Raw genomic sequence first — 15,346 nt, forward strand, 5'->3', positions numbered from 1 at the left:
AGTGCAAATGGGCAACAAAAAGAGCTCATCCATCAGATACACCTTAGTTGTGGGTTTGTCCTCTGGTCCTTCTGGTTAGACTGAAGATACTCTGGTTTCCTCTCCTATTGCAAAGAGACACTGATTGTTAGGTTAATTGCCTGTTGTAAATTAACCCATGTAAGTGGGTAGTAGCAGAAACTGTGGGGTGTTAAAGGGCATGTGCGAGAGAATAGGCTACAGGAAAATAAATGGTGGAATGGAATTGCTTTGAGAACATGGGCTGAATGACCTCCTTCTATATTGTAAGGAAATATGAGAAACCTTAGTCTATATTTCATATTCAGTAACAGGATTCTGATTTCTATTAACAAATTTCTGCTTGACTACAGAAGAAAATTTTATTATAGTCATGAATGTTCTCGTAGAAATGCCTTTGAAGCCAATACAGCCCCTCAAGCCTGTTTCAGCATTCAATTAGATTTTGACTGATCTTCATTTAGCTGCTATATTTCCTTTTCTCTTAACACCCTTGCCTAACAGAAATATTTTCAATATTTCCAATAAGCTCAGCACTTTGGTTATTTGGGATGCAAAATTCCAGATTTTCACTGCTATTTTATGAAGACACACTTTCTGTTAACTCCCCAAATGGCCTTAGTTAAATATTAAGTGTGTTTCCCCCTTTAGCTGGATTCTCCTAACACAACAAATTGTCTGTTTATATATTCACCTTTCTAAATACATTAATTTTCTTAAATACCTCAGCTAAAGCAAAGCAATAAACTGCAAGTGCTGGAAATCGGAAATGAAAATAAACGTGTTTTAAATATTGCAGAGATGGAGGGGTGAAGGCTGCTGAAAAACAACAAATTTCACAACATATGCCAATGACAATAAACCTGATTCTGATTCTGAAGAACCAGGGGAATATCTGTGACAGGGCAATTGTTGCCTGAGATGAGATGTCTGTCACAGGCATTCCCTTTATTCACTCCCCCTTTTTCTGCAACTTAAAGTGTGTCAGATTTCTAATCTTTCTTTGTTTTGATGAATGGTCATCAATCTAAAAAGTTAACTCTGCTTCTCTCTTTACAGTTCCTGCCTGATCTGTTGAAGACTTCTCACATTTTCTGTTTTGATTTCAACCTTAATCTTCTCTACTTGGTAGAATAAACCAGTCCTCAATACACAAATCTGATATCAATCTGGTGAATTTGTGGTGCACCACTGCACCCCCCTCCCCCCCACCAGCCAATACATCCTGCTTGAGGTACAGAGTCCAATATCATGTTTCATACAGAGTTTGTCCAGATTACAGTACACTTGGTTCCACTTGTCCCTTTTTCATCAACATTCCTTTAACCTTTTAAATATACTTTTTATTTCTCTATCAACTGCCCTAAGGAAATTTCTGTACCTGAACCCACAAATCTCAATACCAAACTTAGCCCACAGCCCGTTCTTGGTGCTATCCTGCAACAGGGTCTCCAGAGTGCAAGCAAAACCATCATCCCAGTTCTGTTAAAGCCCAGGACCAATCTGCAATACCTCCAAAGTCAAGGAAAGCCATGATTCACTTGTACTTCTTTCAGTCTGTACTGTATTAACGTTTACAGTATAGTCTCTTTTGTAAGATCTTTTAGTCACATGTACATCAAAACACACAGTGAAATGCATCTTTTTTTTGCATAGTGTTCTGGGGGCAGCCCACAAGTGTCGCCATGCTTCCAGTGCCAACATAGCATGCCCACAACTTCCTAACCTGTACATCTTTGGAAAGTGGGAGGAAACCAGAGCACCCAGAGGAAACCCACGCTTTACACTGGGGAAAACCAAATGCAGATTGAATATCACTTCACTGAGCACCCAGCACTAAGTTTGCATGTGTGACCCTAGGTTTTCTGTAGGATTGTAGTGTAATTGGTGCTTGACAGTTGGTGCAGTGAGTCTGGTTCGATATGCATTGGCACATTAAAAGAGACACAGCCTATATCAAAATAAATATCCTTATCAGAAGAATGCTGGGAAATTTTTTTAAGTACATTCACAAATCATTGGGCCAAATTATACTCAATCTGATCCATTGCCCACATTTGACTCCTGCACCAAAACCATTCTGAAATCTACCTGCATCCATTGTACTGGAGGCCTGCACTACACAGCCCTTCCACAAGGTGGAGTGAGCTGCAGGAGGCAGAACATCTGAAGGTCGGAGATGTTCATAAGCATTTACAATGCATTTAAATAATGGAAAAAATGTTTCAAATGTAATTAAAAGCAAATTTAAAAATTAGTTAAAAATACATTCAAGCATTGTAAATTAATTTAAATGTGAATACAAGAAAATAAATAAAGAAAAATGAATTTAAAAAAAGTAACCTCAGCTAACTTTATTAGTAAAGGTGGGTGATCCATTCAAATAATCCACCAGCCACAAAGAGAATTGGTCCTCCTAGTTCGAGGACCACTGATTGACTTAGCACTTCCAGTAGCAGATTGAGAGTTCAGGTGCATCAGCTTTTGACCTCCAGTATCAGTTCTTGAGAATCTGAGAATGGATGGGCAGCTGTTCCCTGTGGTACCACCACCCATCTCATCATTTGATCCAACTCATTGTAAAGTTAACATCAACTGCGTTAAGATGCATAATCTCATGATGGCAGACTGACACAGGTCACAGATTACCCTTTCTCCCTGAAGAAAAGTTTTGCCGAATCCTTTTAGGAAAATTTTGCTCCATCGTGTATTTGTCAAAACTACTTGACAGCCATGTTGGGCTTCAGCAAAGTTTTATCCACAATAATTTGTTGATTGAGGGAGAAAAGAAGACCTTGCAACACATTGGCATATATAATATTGTATGTGTACTGTTTTAAATATTATTGTAATATGCATGAGTCATATGTGAATACTTTGATATTCACATATGACATGCATATTACAATAATGTAATATGTGGAACTCAGTGCAACAAGTTATCTTCTGGAATGAGACACGGAAAAGAAATACTCTGTCTTTCATAATGTCCTTTAATTTAATAAAACACTTTTCTCGTTAACTTTGCAGTCAAACCAAATGCATTTAACTAAACCAAATTCATTTAACCAAACCAACATTAAAGGATCAGGTGTATGTGTTGTAAAAGCAGTTTTGAGGCCTTTACACTTCAAATTTGACCACACAATTTTTCAGCATGCTGTGTAGAACGAATGCAGCCTCTAATGGACTTTCAAAAAATATCTGTGAGCTGAAGGAAATTCTGAAGAGCAGCAACATTGGCTGGACCAAGTCTGAATTCATTCACAAAAACCTTTAAAAATAACACTCAGATTAATGGTGGAGTCAAATGTTTCCATCAGTTCTTCAAAATACTGAGAATCTTTCCCATCAAAACACTTTTGTGTAATAATAGTCAATCAAGCAACAGAATGACAATTCTTTAATGACAATGGACTGGTCAAGTCATAGACTTACAACAAACAGGATGAAAATGATATAATGGCGAGGAGAAAAATTGGCAGACACCTGATGTAGTTTCTTATGCAAAGTTTAGCTTGATTGTAGATCTGTGATCTATTGAATTGAACTGAGATAAACATGAGTTTGACATATTGACAAGATAGCATTGTGTGAGCTGAATTCTCACATAATAAAGGTCTGGGGAACCAGATTCTGGACAAGCAGGATTTGCAGCCTGTGCCGAAAGAAGTGGGAGACAGGGAAGAATAACATAAACCTTTGCTGAAAAAACAAAAGAGGAATCTGTGCAGATAGTTGATAACCACAAGCTAAGTTTGGCCTTAAAAGAACAACATCTCAGCATTGCAATCAGGAAGGGGTGACCTGATCAGTCTCCAGATGGTGGATATCACTGGATCATCAGGGGATAAATCACTGGACTGACTGTGATCTTGTGGGGTTAAATTGGATGGAGAAAGTGTTGAATGTTACATACCTAGTTATTGTAATCTCTCAACTCAAGTAAAAGTTGATCTTCACAGAGTAAGAAATTCTGGTTTGCCAGAATGTCATTGTTGTGCCTTTGAATGAGCCACATGGAGAGAAGCTGTAGATGTTACAGGTCTTTATTCCGCACAAACACACACACATAGGAGAGAGCAGGTGGAAGCACTTTGTGGTTGAAACTCTCCAAAGTATATTGAGGTTTTATGCTCTTTAAGTTAAAATATAACAATAAGTGATTAAATACAATTTCAATAGTTAAAGTTGCATCGATTACTTCAATACTTTGGGTGTAGACAAGTGGTTCCACAGAATTATATATTTACATCTTATCTGGCAAGACCAACAATGAATACTTACATCTTTGTTGGAACCAGGTAGTATGGTCTAAAAGCTTTTCAGGACAAAAATCCAGATAACCAATATATCCTCCTTTTTTCAAAGTCAAAGTGGAGTTTATTATCATATGCACAGGTACACGTAGGCACAGGTGCAATGTAAAACTTACTTGCAGCAGTATCGCAGGCACATAGCATTAGAGACACAACATTCACAAGAAAAACACAAACGTAAATTCTACAAAGTTATACAAGAAAGAACACAATTAAGACAAGGAAAAACAAAGTCTATTGTAGTGCAAAGTGGTCATTGTATTGTTATACTGAGGAAAGGATTAGAATTGTGCAGGTTGGTTCAAGAACAGAATGGTTGAAGGGAAGTAGCCTTTCTTGAACATGGTGGTTTGGGACTTCAGGCTTCTGTACCTCTTGCCCAATGGTAGCTTTGAGAAGATGACATGGCTTGGATGGTGGGTGGGGATCTTTGATGATAGGTGTTACCTTGTTGAGGCAGCTCCTCACGTAGATACTTTTGATGGTGCAGAGGGATGTGCCCATGATATATTGGGCTGAGTCCACTACTCTCTGCAGCTTCTTGCGTTCTTGTGCATTCAAAATGCCATAATATATCATGATGCAACATGTCAGGATACTTACAACATCATAGTATTATGAGGGATGACTCTCTGGAAACAGAAACACCCCAAGTATTGATTGACAAAACAAATTTAACTATGAGTGCTAAATAGCAAAATAACCAGTCTGGATCCTTCCTTGATCTCTGTCACAATATCTTACCTCAAGATGTCTGATGCCTGATACAATGCTGTCCAATTTGGCCAATGCATGTGTGGATGTCTTATGGTCATATCAGTTTCCACAGCATATCTCTGAAGTGGCCTTCTGCTGTGAGCTGGTAGTCAACTCTCTTCATCGACAGTGCTGTTTGTTTACATAGCTGTTTCTGTAATTTCAAAACTGAGTCATGCTTGTAGGTTACATTTGAAACTCATTTGAAGGCTGGTTCTTGTTTGTATTAAACACTACTATATCCTACACTTTATACTTTCTGACTATGGCTGCTTCTTCACGACATACTAAATCCTTGGGATGGACCCCTGCATAATGGGCAGTAAATACTCATCTTTTGTAAATGTATATATCCTCTGGTGAGAGGTGAGAGTTTCGGGGGGGTTAAGGAAAAGGGAGTGGAACTGATTGATTTTACTCTTCTGGGAGATGGCATGGACATGGTCGGTTGAATGGCCTCCCTCTGTGCCACGATAAGTCAGAGTTGTTGCATCATGGAACAAGTAAAGATGCCCAAGACATTGCCAGGCAAATAACTTGTCCAAAGAATGGACCAGTGAAGAGAAATCTTTACACAATACATCAAGCTGGCCAGGCACGATAAATCAGAACAGACAAAAATGAAATTGTTAAAAGGGCAGAGAATTGTACCACACTACAGCATTCAAAAGAAACCCTGGAGAATGCATTTCATGCATTACAAGCACATTGATTGGAAATGAAAGAATTGATAGTTTCCAGCTCCTTGAACACCATCAGGAATAGGAAGTAACTTTTGATACTTTCTTATTGGAGTTGTTAGCCAATGCCTGTAGTTTTACAGGAAGAAACATAGAAATAGATACAATAGGAATAGGAATGGGCTATTGCACCCTTCAAACCTGGTCACCAATCAACATGATCATGACTGATCATTCATTTCAGTATCATATGCTTCCTCCTCATACTCCTCTATTCCTCTTCTAACTAGAGATTTATCTTTCTTCTTCAGAAATATACTCAGTGACATAGCTCAGCAGCCATGTGTAGTTGCAAATTCCACAGGCAGAGACAATTCTGGAAAAGTACATACTGATACAAAGCTGCAAAGTTTCCCAAAACCAGTCTAGAAATATTGGACGGCAAATAAAACAAAGTTTATGAAGTGAAGTGCAAGACGAGAAAGCAGACCAGAGAAAGTATCGCCAAAGTAGGTTGGATGTTACAATATTTTGGATAATAATGTGCATCACTGAAAAATAAATGCCATACTATGGGAAAAACTGTGCATGGTGTGGATTGGAAAATCATTTCTACATGGCATGTATGATAAAAACACTGAACATAAATGGAGTGGTTAACCTGAGGTGTGCAGGGATAGATTCAGAGCACCAGTTGAACGCAAAGTACCTGGTGCTAAAGGAAATCAATTAGTGAAAGAAACATTTACTAGATATATCTACAACAAAATACTGGTGCAAGGGTATTGATGTTTCAATTTAACTTTGGAATAAGGTATAATGTCCTCCCAAAGTAAGCCATCAACTCTAAAGCAGTACAAGCCTACTCTAGCTGGCTGAGATATTCTCTCTGAAGGTGGTAAACCCAAAAAATCCAGAGAGCTTCATGTGGATTTGTCCTTGTGGACCAGAAAAAATTCACATCTATTCTTGGAAGTACTAGAGGCCGGTGGATGGGACTAATAAATGCACATCATGTCAAGATCTGAAGTTTATTTCAATATAAGCAAACATTTCTGCTATGCATATCATACATAATTATGCAAATGCTTTTTATGGACCAGAGAAACCTGAAGGTAAATACCATCTAATCCCAGATGAGAGGAAGTAGCTCGTAGTACCCACATCAAAGTGAATTTGAGTGTTTTTTTAAATAAAGGAAATCTCCTTCATGGGTCACCAATCACCAGAGATGGCCTGACGCATGATTCATGATGCCTCCATGGACAATAACAGGGTTACACAAAATCTTTGTGCAGAGAGAAACATCTAATTTAAATGTTTGGTGCCATCCATGCGAAGACATGCATGTTCACAACACACTTAGATAAGTCTCTTTCAAGGACACGGGAGATGCCTTAGATAATGAGACTGAAATAATTAACATGGTGAGATGTATTCTAATCTTTCAGCAGGACGTTGTGGAAGCTACCAGCCAAGATGAAACAGTGGACTGCCTAAAGCAAGTGACTCAGACTATATGCGAAGACACACAGCATGAAGTTGAACCTGTTCTCAGACCTTACCTTCACAAAAGAGGTGAACTGAAGCCTTTCCTTCAGAGGTGAAACTTTAAAGGTACACGATTATTAAATATGTTCATTTATTACTTCTCAGAGTGAATAGTTGCTTCGGCAGAGTGAAAGAAAGTACCCACTGCTCAGGGATGATCAGGAAGATCTGGAACCATGTTCAGAAATGTGAAATATGTGGCTCTCTCGAAACCAACCAACAAAAACAAACACATGACTCTCCTTAGACCATATGGATTAACCTGGGCCAAGGTCTGGTCAGAGTTTTTGACCAAGAGGGGAAACATGTCTGGTGACAGTTTCTCATTTTAACTTACTGGCTATCCTCAGAGAGATATTGACACAGGTATCAGTATGCAACTGTCATATAAGGGTAATTTTATACTAACAAAATGGAGCATAAAACACATCCATTGGAAATAATTTGATCTTTCACGGCAGCTTTTAAATACTGATGCATGTTGCAGTAATGTTGATTCATGCCATCGTTTTAATATCCTGGTTTGCAGTTGTGCTCCCAGTAGGACAGTATAAGTGTATTTTATCTTGGCAATACTTCTAAATTGTGCTCCGAGTACAACAGTATAAGTGCATTTTATCACGGCAATATTTCTAAATAAGGGAAGCAGCACACATGACTATACTCACTGAATGAATTTTATTGAGTTCCCAGCATTGTGCTGCACAGCTAACATATCAGTGCTCCAGATCTTAAGGAAGCTCTGTCCACCAAGCCCCACTGATCTGCCTCATGGAATGACTGGTAGGTGGATGGGGGATGATTATGACCCCCTATACTACAGTTCGAAACCTGAAGATCCTAGTCCATGAAATCCACTCCAAGCACTAAAGAGATGAAAGGTTCTAAAGAGATCAGGAAGCCAGCAAGGGCCACAGCCTGACAAACTACCTTTTCAGACTGGTACCTGTGGAAATAAACTGGGGCAGCATGTTACCCTACAGACAGGCAATAAGACACCCCACATAAAACTCCCAAATCAGAGACAGGTTGTCAGACATCCATACATAGAATATCTAAGATAATCAAAGCACAGTTGGCCTTTTAGGAACAGCTGACAAGACCCTGAATCTCCCTCATTTGTATGCGTTTAAAATCCTCATCATCCATTATTCCTTGACTAAAACAGCAGTTGAGTCCAAGAGTAACTCCATGTGTGCTGGCTACTTTTGTAAAAAGAATCATGAGTACATGGAAACCATGTTTTTTATTATTGCAGTCTCTCTTTATTTTTTTTCTCTCTCACTTTTTTCCTCATTTTTCTCCCTCTTTCTTTAATGCTCTCTCTCCTTTTATCTTTCTCTGTCTTTTCCATTACCCTCATCCAGACCAACCAGAAGAAGAGGCGGAGATGAGAGGGCAGGTGACTGAGGAATACGTGGAGGAGAAAGATCACACTTTATACTTGCACCAAACTCCACAAAACATGAGTTCAAATACCAGCTGTGCCGCTGCAGGAGACAATAGGTTAGATGATCGTCTTTCACAAAGAGACATCTGGTACCGATAAGCCACAGGCAGGCAGGTGATGAAGGAATATGTGCTGAGTCATCAGAGAGTGAATCCACACAATGGTTCATCTTCTAGAGTGATGTGATTCAACATGGAAAGCACAATTACATCAAGTCAGACACTGGGAAATATTGATCTTCATACACAACACAGTGAAAAATTGGCCAATATCTTTCCTTCATTTGGAATAATTGCACTTTGAAAGCTTCATATTTTATTTTCAAATTATATTGGAGGCAATTCAGCGATTGAGTCTTTGTTGGCAATCAGAGAGTTCCCATCAATCTCATTCAACCTCTTAATCCCTGTAATCTATTTTCCCTCAAATGCTTATGAACTCCCGCCTTATTCTCCTACCACCCACTCACAATTGGAGCAATTTACAATCACCTTTTAGCCTGCCAGTACATCTTTGAAATGTGGGAAGAAACCCACATGATCATAGGGAGAACATACCAACTCCACACAAGCAGTACATGAGGTCAGGATTGAACCTGGGTCACTGGAGCTGGCTACCAGCCATTCTAACTGCAGTGCCCTGTGCCACTGTGCATTGATTAAGTAGCACCTTGATAAACTGATAGCACTAAACTGTGCTTCAGAGCTGTTTGTAATTATAGGATAAATAATAGGAGATTGTTTACCTGTCTCATGTCTCCTGATACTTGTGAATCATTATCTAATATTGGAAGACTCGCATCAGTTGTGGCCTACTCAACGTCGGTAAGACCGAACACAAACTGGGTGACCACTTCACCGAGCACCTTCGCTCCAGCTGTGCGGGCTGTCTGTATCTCTCGGTTGTCAGCCATTTTAATTATCCTCCCCATTCTCACACTAATATGTCTGTCCCCTGCCTCCTCTACTGCCACGATGAGACTAATCACTAACTAGAGGAACAGCACCTATATTGCGTCTGGGTATTTTACAACCCGACAGCATGGAGATTGAATTCTCCAACTTCTGGTAAACTTCTTCCTCTCTGTTCCTTTTCTCTCTCCTCCTGATCTACCCAGCCCCCATCACTGTGGCTACCCCCTCCTCCACCCTCTCCGTTTGCCCATCACCCACACACTCCTCCCACTGGTTTCTCTCCACCACTACTCCCATCTTCCCTCCCCACTACTCCCATCTGTCACAACATCAACCTCGCACTCAACGTCAGCAAGACCAAGGAATTGATTGTGGACTTCAGGAAGGGGAAGTCAGGAGAACACACACCAGTCCTCATTGAAGGGTCAGTGGTGGAAAGGGTGAGCAGCTTCAAGTTCCTGGGTGTCAACATCTCAGAGAATCTATCCTGGGCCCAACACATTGATGCAATCACAAAGAAGACATGCCAGTGGCTCTACTTCATTAGGAGTTCGAGGAAGTTTGATATGTTATCAAAGATTCTTGCAAATTTCTACAGATGTATGGTGGAGAGAATTCTGAGTGGTTGCATCACTGCCTCATACGAGGGTTCCAATGCACAGGACCGAAAGAGGCTGCAGAGGGTTATAGACTCAGCCAGTTTCATCACGGACACAACCCTCCCTGCCATCGAGGACATCTTCAAGAGGCAGTGCCTCAAGAAGGTGCCATCCATCATTAAGAAGATAATATAAGATATCTTATAAGAACCCCCAACCATCCGGATTATGCCCTCTTCACGTTACTACTATTGGGGAGGAGGTACAAAAGCCTAAAGACCCACACTCAACGTTACAGGGACAGTTTCTTCCCCTCCGCCATCGGAGTTCTGAATGGCCCATGAACCCATGAACACTACCTCGTTATTCCTCTTTTGCACTAATTATTTATTTTTGTAACTTATAGTAAATTTTTTGTCTTTATATCTTGCACTGTACTGATGCCACAAAGCAACAGATTTCACGACATATGTCAGTGATAATCAACCTGATTCTGATTCTTATTCTGAATTAAAAGAGGAATTGACGATGGTGAATTTGGCAAATTATATACTAAATTAAAAACAATAACACAAGTTGGGAATAAAGTCAGAAGGATCCTTCCCTCCTGAAGAATGATACATTTGATGATGATCTTGTCCACAAAGATCAATGTAAATTGCTGAAGAGGCAATTGATTCTGTAAGGAAAGGGATTGAATAACTTGAAAAAAAATGAGGGCTGAGTAAGATTAACCAATCATGAAGGTAATTGTGTTATGCTTCGTGGATATTCAAGTTACTAACAGCTTTCTTACTCTCATGTTGCTAATTAAAAGGTATTGGAAATCAAGACATAAGTTTTCCCCCTTTCTGTCATTATGGTAAATGTCCATAGATTGGGGAATTGTAAGGGAATTCTTGCTTCCCCAGAGGGGCACTCCCAACTCCTGTCAACCCTCCAGTTATAGAGCGTTTGATATTTTTGAACATTGCAGAATTTCAAAAAAACTGTTCCATCATTGGGGAAAAAAAAGCCTCTACACAGGCTGAGAAACAGGCAGTCAAAAAACTGGTGAGATTGAGTTTGATAAGATGCAAAATAAATTTCAAGAAAGGTGGAAACACTGGATCTCCTCATGGGAAACGAGGCTGGGCAAGAGACCATAATTCTATTAGTTTTGAAGTGTTTAAGGAAAAAGATAAGACTGGTCCACAAGTTAAAGTCCTAAATTGGGGCAAGTTTGATGGCTTTAGACAGAAACTTGGTAAGTTTGATTGAGAAAGGCTGTTAGCAGGTCTGGCAGGTCAGAGGCTTTTAGATAAGATACCTTTATTAGTCACATGTACATCGAAACACAGAGTGAAATGCATCTTTTGCGTTGAGTGTTCTGGGGGCAGCCTGCAAGTGTCGCCATGTTTCTGGCGCCAACATCGCATGCCTACAACTTCCTAACCCGTGTGTCTTTGGAATGTAGGAGGAAACCGGAGCACCCGGAGGAAACCCACACAGGCATGAGGAGAACGTACAAACTCCTAACAGACAGTGGCCAGAATTGAACCCGGGTCACTGTTATAGTGTTATGCTAACTGCTACACTACTGTGTCTGCAGTGAGATAGTGAAAGTACAGGTCTGATGTGTTCCTGCTAGAGTGAAGGGCAAGGCTGGCAGGATTAATGAATATTGAATGATGAGGAATATTGAGGCCCTGGTCAGAAAAAAAGGAGACATATGTCAGGTATATGGAGCTGGAATTGAACGAGTCCCTTGAGGAGTACAAGGGATGTAGGAGTACACTTAAGAAAGAAGTAAGGAGGGCAAAAAGGGGGCATGAGGTATCCTTGGCAGATAAGGCAAAGGAGAATCCTAAGAGACCAAAGAGAATAGGTCCCCTTAAGGATCAGTGTGGTCATCTATGTGTGGAAACATGGGAGAAGGCAAGATCGTAAGTGAATACTTCTCATCTGTATTTGCCGTGGAGAAGATCATGGAAGCAAGGGAATTCAGGGAAGAGAACAGTGATGTCCTGAAACATATCAACATTATGAAAGAGGAGGTGCTGGCAATCAAGAAGTGTGTAAAGGTGGATAAATTCCAAGGCCTAACAAAGTGTATCCTAGGATTCTATGGGCAGCTAGGGAAGAAATTGCTGTGGCCCTGGCAGAGCAATTTTTATCTTCCTTAGCCACAGGTGAGGTACCAGAAGAGTGGAGGGTGGCTAAAGTTATGCCTTTATTTAAGGAGGACTGCAAGATCAAGTCAGGGAACGAAAGGCTGGTGGTGATTGATACCAACAGTGATGGGAAGTTACTGGAGGGCATTCTGAGAGACAGAATCTATCTGCATTTGGAAAAGAAAGGCCTGATTAGGGATAGCCAGCATGTTTTAGTGTATGGGAGGTTTTGGAAGAGTTGACCAAGAGGGCAGGGCGGTTCATATCATCTACATGGACTTCAATAAGGCTCTTGATCAGATCCCGCATGATGGACTGGTTCAGAAGGTGTGATCACGTGGGATCCAGGGTGAGCTAGCCAATTGGATACAAAATTGGCTTCGTGGAAGGAGACAGAGGGTGGTTGTGGAGGGTTTGTTTTTCAGACTGCAGGTGTGTGACCAGTGGTGTGCCACAGGGATCAGTGCTGGCTCCCCTATTGTTTGTCATATATATTGACAATTTGGATGAGAATGTAGGTGGTATGGTTAGTATGTTTGTAGATGATGCCAAATTGGAGGTGTGGTGAACAGTTAAAAATGTTGTAGAAGGTTACAACTGGATCTAGATCAACTGGGAAAGCAAACGAAAGAATGGCACGAGTGTGTAATTATGCATTTTGGGAAGTTAAACAAGTGCAGGACTTACACAGCGAATTATAGGGCCCTGGGGAGTGTTGTAGAACAGAGTAACCTAGGGGTACACATACATAGTTGCCTGACAGGGTGAAACGAGTAGACTAGGTGGTGTAGAAGGCATGTGGTACGCTTGCCTTCATTGGACGGAGCACTGAATATGAGAGTTGAGATGTCATGTTACAGTTGTACAAGATACTGGTGAGACTGCATCTGGACTAATATGTGCAGTTCTGGTTGTCAATAGGAAGGATGTGATTAGGCTCAATAGGGTGCAGAAAAGATTTACAAGGATGTTGCCAGGACTGGAGGGCTTGAGTTATAAGGAGAGACTGGATAAGCTGGGACTGTTTCCCCTGCAGTGAAGAAGGCTGGGTGGGGTGGGGGGGGGGGGCAGGGAGATGGATGACGTTATGGAGGTTTATAAAATCATAAGGGGCATAGATAAGGTGGATGGTCACAGTCTTTTTCCCAGGGTTGGGGAATTTAAAATGAGAGGTTTAAGGTTAAGGAGAGAGACGTAAGGTTTTCACCCAGATGGTGCTAGGTATATGGCCCGAACTGCCAGTTACAAAATTTAAGACATTTGGACAAGTACAGGAAAAGTTTGAAGTGAAATGGGCCAAACACAGGCAAATGGGGTTAGCTCATGAAAGCATTTTGGTTGGCATGGACCTGTAGAGCCAAAGGGCCTGTGTCTGTGCTGTATAACTCTGTGACTCTGTAATTACATTTTTAATGTTGGGCCCACATCACCTCAAACCTGCCTGCCTGCAATCTCAATTGAAGTGGATCGTAAGGCAGGAAATGAACTACTGCCAGGAATTAATTTTATTTTCAGGATGTTCATTTTGATATGATAATAATGCTGAGTGCTTTAAGGTCTCTTCCAAGTATATCTCCAGGCAGCAGCCAAAAGAAGGCAAAAATACAGTGCCAGTTGTGCTTGTGGATCAGGAAGAAAAGAAGTTCTTTCCCCAAGCTTTCTGAGTTGAGCAACTTCCTAACCCAACATGGGAACCCCCCACCAATTGAAAACCATCTTGTCAAGATCAGATAACCCTGGACTGGGTCCTACCTCTGCAATCAGAACCACTCTTTCATATCACACCCATTTACCTTAACCTTCCTATGATCAAGGATAGCCTTGCCATGACCATAGGGACATAGAGTCATAAAGCACTACAGCACAGAAACAGGCCCTTCGGCCCATCTAGTCCATGCTATCCTGGTTTTCTGCAGAGTCTCATCTAGCTACACCTGAACCAGAGCCTTCCATACCTCTCTCATCCATGTACTTATCCAGAGTTCTCTTAAATGTTACAATTCAACCAGCATCCACCACTTCTGCTGGCAGTTCATTTCACACTCGCACCACCCTCTGAGTGAAGTAGTTCCCTCTCAGGTTCCCTTTAAATATTTCACCTTTCACCCTAAACCTATGACCCCTAGTTCTAGTCTCACCCAACCTGACCACTGGTCCCTGAGAGCCCAGTCTCTTCACTGCTATCCCCACTCTGCTGGTGAACCTCAGGATTTTCTCACAAACCCCTGAAGCAGTGTTGCAGCGAATTCCAAATGGCAAATCATGATCTTTACCCCACAAGTTTACCTCCTCATGGACTGCAGCTTCGATTGCAATGCTTCCCACCTGACATGACCCAAGCTAATCAGCAATCAACATTTGCACCCTTCCCATAAGTCCCACATCTCTATTTGCTTGGAATTCTGGTCTCTATAAAGCTAAAGCTCACCACCAACGTTTACCTGTGAGCTTTCCATTGCTTCAGAATAATTTTTCAGATTGGCAGCTGTAATCTCTAGGCCACTTTTAGAAGATGAACTGTCAAAAACCAAGAATGACTATGCCACAGTGGCCAGCATAGAATCAATGGGCCAAATGGCTTCTTTCTTTGTCTAAAGGAAATATGAGGAATACGAGAATCACTCCTTATGTCAGAAGATATTTATTCACAAATTGCATTATATTTTTAATTGCCAGTCAATAAGTAACATGATTGGCATATTGTTTGCTCCTGGCTCAACTAGTCAAAATCTGGGCTTGTGCAGAGCATAAAGGCCATTCACTCCTTTGAGACAATGTCAGCAGACATGGTGGAACAATGTTCATGTGCATTTTCCATTATCGTCCATCACAGATGTGTTGATTGTGGTGGGGATGAAGGGTTAAGAAGTCGAGATTTTAAGTACATCATTGCTCAATATTTACAT

Source organism: Pristis pectinata, chromosome 11, assembly GCF_009764475.1.
Source record: "Pristis pectinata isolate sPriPec2 chromosome 11, sPriPec2.1.pri, whole genome shotgun sequence".
Classification (NCBI taxonomy): domain Eukaryota; kingdom Metazoa; phylum Chordata; class Chondrichthyes; order Rhinopristiformes; family Pristidae; genus Pristis; species Pristis pectinata.